This window comes from Papaver somniferum, chromosome 10, assembly GCF_003573695.1.
Source record: "Papaver somniferum cultivar HN1 chromosome 10, ASM357369v1, whole genome shotgun sequence".
Lineage (NCBI taxonomy): Eukaryota > Viridiplantae > Streptophyta > Magnoliopsida > Ranunculales > Papaveraceae > Papaver > Papaver somniferum.
This window is the reverse complement of record NC_039367.1, coordinates 93,225,682-93,232,871: the sequence shown is the minus strand read 5'-3', so window position 1 is coordinate 93,232,871 and position 7,190 is coordinate 93,225,682. Positions and strand designations below refer to the sequence as shown.

Sequence of the window (7,190 nt, the reverse complement as noted above, 5' to 3'; positions counted from 1 at the left end):
ATGGTTCTCCATATGGCATCTTTGGGGCTAGCAGAGGTTTGCGGAAGGGTTGTTCGCTTTCTTCTTATCTTTTTGTCATGGTTATGGAAGTTTTTAACGCTATTCTTCTTAATCTAGTGAAGCAGGGTACTTTTAGTTTCCACCTCAGGTGCAAATACACTAATCTCACCCATCTCTGCTTTGCTGACGACATTATGGTTTTTTTCAAAGGATCTTTGGAGGCTGCTTCATCTATTCAACTGGTCCTTTCTCAGTTCAGTGCTTTCTCTGGGCTTGAGGTGAGTATTCATAAAACCTCCCTTTTTCATTCTGGAGTTCGAAGCGACGTTCTTATTGAAATTCTGTGTTGTTTCGGTTGTTCTAAAGGCATTTTACCTGTTAGATACTTAGGCATTCCTTTGATCTCTACCAAGCTCTCTTATGTTGATTTTCTTCCTCTAATTGGTAAAGTCACTAAACGTGTAAAGTCCTGGAAAGCCAGATTATTGACTTATGCGGGTAGGCTTCTTCTCATTAAGGCTGTGTTAAGTGGTATGATTTATTTCTGGTTTTCTTGTTTCATTTTTCCTAAGAGAGTAATCAAAGAGCTTAACTCGATCTTCAAAAGGTTCTTATTGGATGGTCCCGATATGAATAAAAAGAATAACCCTGTTAGTTGGTTACAGATTTGTCTTCCTTTCTCTAAGGGAGGGTTAGGTATAGAGAATTTAGAAAGTACAAACATAGCAACTAATCCTAGACACATCTGGGATCTTTTCTCTGACAAAGATACTGTGTGGACCCAATGGGTTAAAGCTAATCTCATTAAACACAAAGATTTTTGGAGTATGTCTATCCCTCAAGACTGCTCATGGAGTTGGAGAAGAATTTTAAGTTGCAGAGAGTATGCTAAACCTTCTGTAGGTACTATTTTGGGAAATGGCCGTAGTACTAGTTTCTTATTTGACTTCTGGCACCCAAAGGGTAGGTTGTGTGGTTGGGTCCTGTTTCCATTATTCAAGCAGTTAATCAGTCTGGCAAGCACTTTGTTGCTGATTATTTAAATGCTCAGGGCTGGTTTTTTCCGATAGAGATTGGGTTTGATGAAGACTTTTGTCGTCAAATAGGGGAAGTGGAATTCAATTGTTTAGAAACAGATGTTAAGGTGTGGAAAGCTAGCTTCTCTGGTATTTTTTCCATGAAATGCACTTATGATGCCATCACTTCATCCAACTCTGATATGGAATGGCATCGTTTGGTGTGGTTTAAGGGTCTCATCCCTCGTCATTCCTTCATTAGTTGGCTAGCCATGCACAACAAGCTCAAAACTAGGTGCAGACTTATGCAATGGGGAGTAATCTCTGACCCAGTTTGTCTGCTGTGTAATGAGGTCTCCTTAACCCAGCGTGCTGTTTCAAAACCCAGCGGCCTCTCGAACATGGTTTGCCAACATTCGCAAATTATGAGCTTATTTACTAACTAGGGAACAATGGGACATACCGCATAACAAAGTTGGAGGCCGGCTATGACCAGGAGAACCGTCAAAAAGCTTACAATTTGCTTCATCGAGACAGTACTTAAAATGGAGCCTCTAAGTTTTGACTATTGATCAAATCATAGTGTGTACTGCTCTCTCCGTTTCTAAAATATAGGCAGGTTTTTTTATTTGGGTATGTCAAAAAAATAAGCTTGTTTCTATTGGTGGAAAGTCAAATGTTGTGATTTTACTACTATACTCATAGAGGGACCAGTTCTCTCTCCTTTTTCTCTCCTAATATAAAAAGGGACCACTTCTACCTCCTCTTTCTTTAATAATAAATGAGTGGGGACCAAAGGATAGTTTAGGAAAAAAACATGAAAAATTGGCTACAATGATTGGTTTTTTAATTTTTGTGAAAACCAAACTTGCCTATTTTTTAGAAACGGAGAGAGTATAATCTATAACACGGCTCCAATTTCAGTGAAAGGAAAAACGAATGACAAAGAAGAAAGATTCGTGTGAATTTGTGGTTCACTAGTTGTTAAAAGACTTTATTGTTGTGCCGAGAATTTAATAGGGCTTCTCTTTTTTTCCATTTTCCCAACGGTCCGCGAGTTATAATCCCAAAGGAGTCATTATCCATCCACAAAAAACCCGCCAAAACAAAAGTAACACAAAAACCCCAAAAAACAAACTTTTGATGAAACCAAAATTTGGTTTCATCGTAAAATTTGATGAAACCTCGTAGAATTTGACAAAAACTTATGATGAAACCAATTTTGAAATTTGGGATTTTTGTATCAAGTTTTTAAAATTTTGGAATTTTTGTATAATTTAGTTTAAGATGGAGTTTTAATGAATCCCAACATTAGAGTGGGATTTTTATACCACAAGTTTGGTCATCTTGAATTTTTATGACTAGTGTTGTTTTCTCAATATAATTCAATCAGCCTTCTTAGTTCTTAGGCATATAACATATTTTTGTTTCTTTATGTTGTCAACTACCCCATTAGTTGAGTTCACGTACTCCAGACACAGCACAACTGTGCATAGAAATAATTGAAGAAAAAAAATGGGAAATATGCTTCAATATGAGATGCAATGTTGGGAATCTGCCCCAACGTTTAAAATAGTTGGAAAAGTGTCGCATTCCGTTAACTTTGACATCCAACCCAATTAAGTCACATGTGTAAAGCCACCATCACCACCAGAACTACCATTAAAACCGCCGCTTCCACCACCAGAACCTTAAACATGAACCCTAAACCCTCAATCCTGGATTTTGGACCCTTAACCGTGAATTTTGAAGTATCTTTTTATTCACGTGTGTGGGCTCACACATGTGACTTAACTGAGTTTTTGACTGAATGGGGTTTTTTTTCCAAATTTTTAAACGTTGGGGCAGATTTCCAACATTGCACCCCGTATTGGGGCATTTTCCCAAATTTCCCAAGAAGAAATTATTACCTTTTCTTAAATTTTTATTCATTCAAAATGGTAAAAGAAAATTTTGGGCCAGAAAGCAAATTAAGAGATATTTTATGTCAATTGACAGATTTTGTTCACAGTGGTAATTACATCCTATAAATTTGGTAACATGTCAATATTATACCATGATGCAAATGTTGATCATCCTGCAAATTTAATGCAGTGCATGTATCACCAGTTCCGACTTCTGACTAAAGTAAGCAAAGAAAATATATACATCTATGTCTTCTGTGGACAGATCAACATCACAAGGTTACACAAATTCCTTCATATGACGGACCTTCTTCATCCTATATGCCTCCATATCTTCAGCAGTTACCTTCAAGAAATACCAAATATAATTATGAAACTCTCACAAGAAAAACATAGACAACCTTTCATATTGTAAGCAGTTGTGAGGAGCATATGGACCAACTAAAAAGAACTATCAAAGTAAGAGTATAGATACCTCATCATTGTACTTAACATTATACTTCCGCTTTCTTTCATCCCGCTCTTCCCACCTCCTCTTGTCCTCCTGATCATAGCCGAAAATAGATTTGTCAGGAATGAAGTTTATGATATGGTTCTAAATGGAGACAAGGAATTACCTTCTTAAGAGAACAATGGAGACAAGGAATTACCTTCTTAAGTGCTTCATTAAGCCGTTTCTGGTCAAGGATTAGGTCCTCAGGTACATCAGTTCCCCAAGAAGCAAGCTTTTTTCCTCTGCTGCTGCAGGTTTTTCTGTATGAAAAAAAATACATGACTAACATCGACAAGACTAGTTTCAAAGAGAGAAACATGAATATAAATATGAATTAGCATATATCTGAACAACTCACCTTCACTAGCCTCCTTGCGAGCAATATTGTCTTTCATGAGATCAGTTGCTGCTTCAGCAGCCTCGATTCCGGCAGCTCCTGTGCAATAACTGTTTTTGATACTCTGCTTGCAACACTTGAAACCCCACTGACCATCTTTCCACCAAGAACCCCAAACTGTTGTATGGTTGTTAATGTAGATGTCTTCTTCATACTTGCTCCTTGGAATGTGCATCTCCTGCAAACATCGTAACATGACCAATCGCATTAAATACAAGATGTTTATATTAAAAAATTGGATATGATTCTAATATGCTGTTGCTTATGAAAAGGAACAGACAGTAGTTCAAATAAAATAAAACCAGATACGAAAATATAAAAATAAATTTGATGAAATTCATAGAATGAGTAAGAGGGTGTATTTTGGATAAGTGTCAAAGCTCCTTTCGGATAAAAAAAACATGCAGAAATCCGGAAGAGATCAACCATTTTGACATTGTATCCCTATGTTTCTGAAGAATATCTAACAAGAAGTTGACCATTATTTAACAGGGATACGTTTGTAATTTGTTATGCTTATCATTATTCGCATAAGCTTGGCAAACACCTTATTAAATAGAAAGAAAATATATATTGAATTATTGATGCATGAATATGCAGATCGTACCTGGCCCATGATAATTCTGCCAGCACGATCGTACTCGACCTGTGATTCACTTTGTCCAAGGAGAAGTTCTCTAGGAATGTCTTCTTCAGTTGCTGCATTGCCATACTTCTCCATAATGGTATCTTTCGTTTTCGACTTCAACTTCTGCTTGTTCTCCATAAAATTCTTATACAAAAGTTCAGATTGGGAGGGAGCTGCCTGCATGTGTGCATCATGTCCCTTTTCGTAGGCCTCCACAACATGCATGTTAAGCTGATTGAAGTCTACTGCTTGACCACTTTTTCTGTGTTTGTTATCACCCTGGAATTCAATGTAGATGGATAGATCAGTACGCATGAAGTATTTGAGAATTCTGTTAATTTGAGGACGATATCTGGGTTAGGATCCTCACTTCATAGAACTTCTCATTAGGATCACTATCTGGGTTAGGATCCTCACGCATAGAACGGGTCTTGGGATCATAGTAAGCAGAATTGACATCTAAATTATAAAGGTACTTTGCTGTATCCTCCCGAATACGCAAGTTTCTGTAATTTAAAGTCATGTCAGTTGCATCTTTTAGAGGAAAAGTACTTGCGGGAAAACAAGAACTAATAACAAAAGAATACTAACTGATGCTAATAGAGAACAATGAAACAAAAAGAAAGAGATGGAGAATTAACTGCTTACCTGACAGTGCATGTGCTGCCACCACCTGTGGTTCTCACACGTTTCTCAACCTTAGCATAATCCACCTGTTCGCTTTCGTCAACCTTAGCTTCATCTCTACTCGGATCATCATCATCACCATCACTCACTGCCTCATCACCACACTGATTGTTATTTTTATCCTCTAATTTCTTCAGTTGCTCCTCTTTTAGGTAGTTCTTTCTGGCTTCATCTTTGGCCTCATATTTATCGATGACTCGAGCATATGTTGATGGATCAAATCCATTCCATCTGTCTCGCTTGCCCTCATAATCTAATTCAATTGTCTCAATCAATTCATCAGGCATGATGTACATGTTTGTCCACTTTGCTCCCTTCTTTCGAGGCCTTCCATGCATGACTTTGCATTATGTGTCATTGACCCACAACTACAACAAGAGAAGAGAAGGAATAATCATGAACCACATTCTTTGACAAAATCTTAGCATTATATACTAAGCAATGTATCTAGGTAACAATGTGCCAATTTTATCATGACGACTTAGAATATGTATCTTATATATGTCATGGGGAAATCATTCACTCGCACATAATGTTGTCTTATGTGAGTATAATCTTGAATTTACTTGCAGATTACAACTTTACAAATTCAAGCGTAACATACAATGCCCAACTGAATTGTTTTTCGACTAGAATGTATAGACGTTTTGTTTCCCAACAACACCAAACTACTCTTATTCAACGAATGAGAAAAATTAAGTACTTATATTTCTATACTTACTTTGGGCAAGCACCTTTCCTGTACGTACTGGCCTTAAATGTTGTTTGGCCCCTTTTATACCAATTCTCCTCTTTCCGAGCTCCTTTCCAGTTTTTTTGATGCTTAAGAGTCTATTTGCAAAACAAAAACATGATAGATGTTCAATTTAGAACAAAGATTAAAATATGTTGTCCATAAAGTGGCACATTAATAGAACACTTACTCGTGTCAAAAATTTGAGATACCAAGGTGCATCTGCCATATACTGTGGAATGTGAGGGTTGATTGCGTTTCCATCTTCATCAAGTGCAGGGGGTTCTAACCCAGCTTTACGAGCTTCTTCTAATTGTATCTGATTACGATGATCCTCTCTGGACTTAAAAGGCACTGAGAATCCCACAAAATTATAAAGTGATCAGGAACAGAACATAGCTAAGCCAAGGCAGTTGATAATTCAAAAATACATATCCCTTCTTCATGAGTTGTGTTTTCCCATAAACAAAGATTTAATGATTTAATTTCTAAGTCTTCGTTCCAATTACTGAAATTTTAGTTTGTAATCACACATTCAACATGGAATAATCATGACAACCTATAAAATTCTAATGCCCTTAAAACTTCGAGAAGCAAAGGATATTACATTAGCACGATTTAGTATACAAAATCCTCAAATTCTAACCACTAACCAGAGGACAATTTAATGTAACTAAAAATCTGATTGAATCATATATCAATACTTAATGAACAATAGAACTTACCAGATGCAGTTGCCATATTCGGATAGTCGATCAAAAACCTAATAACCAAAAACCTGTTACAAATGAAATCATAGATGGCATAATCAATATGGGTATAGACAAAGAAAAACCTAATTAAGTATCCATTGAGAAAACATCCAAGAATTTTTTTAAATTGAGATTATGAAAAATCACCTGATAACCTTCAAAGAGAAACCCCAGCCGGAGAGCACCTGCTTGTCTGTGATTGCGACGCTTCTTGAAGGCGGTGTGTTAAAAGATTTTGTACGAACCCGCTTATATATAGGCGTAAAACCGTGGCTTACGAGGCGATTGGACGTCTCTAGAAACGTGGGCCGGACTTTGACCAATGAACCCCTAAATATCCATGTAAGAGCTAGCACTATGGAGAGCACCATCCCTTCCCTATCCTCATTTTTTTTCCCTATCCCTCATGTGTAGGGAAGGGATAGCACAAGGAAGCCAAGCTCGTTATGGTGCCCTTTCATCCCTTCCCTACACGAAACGGCTATTGAGTAGCCGTCTTTATTTTTTTCAATTATTTTCTATGGAAATTTATTTGTTTAGGTAAAAAAAGATATTTTAGGGTAAAAGAAGAGATATAATA

The 7,190-nt window shown here is 37.0% G+C and overlaps 1 pseudogene; it reads right to left on the bottom strand.

The window, feature by feature from the left end:
- Window positions 1-2,978: 2,978 nt before the first annotated feature.
- Window positions 2,979-6,818, bottom strand: LOC113319423 (annotated as a pseudogene).
- Window positions 6,819-7,190: the final 372 nt, after the last annotated feature.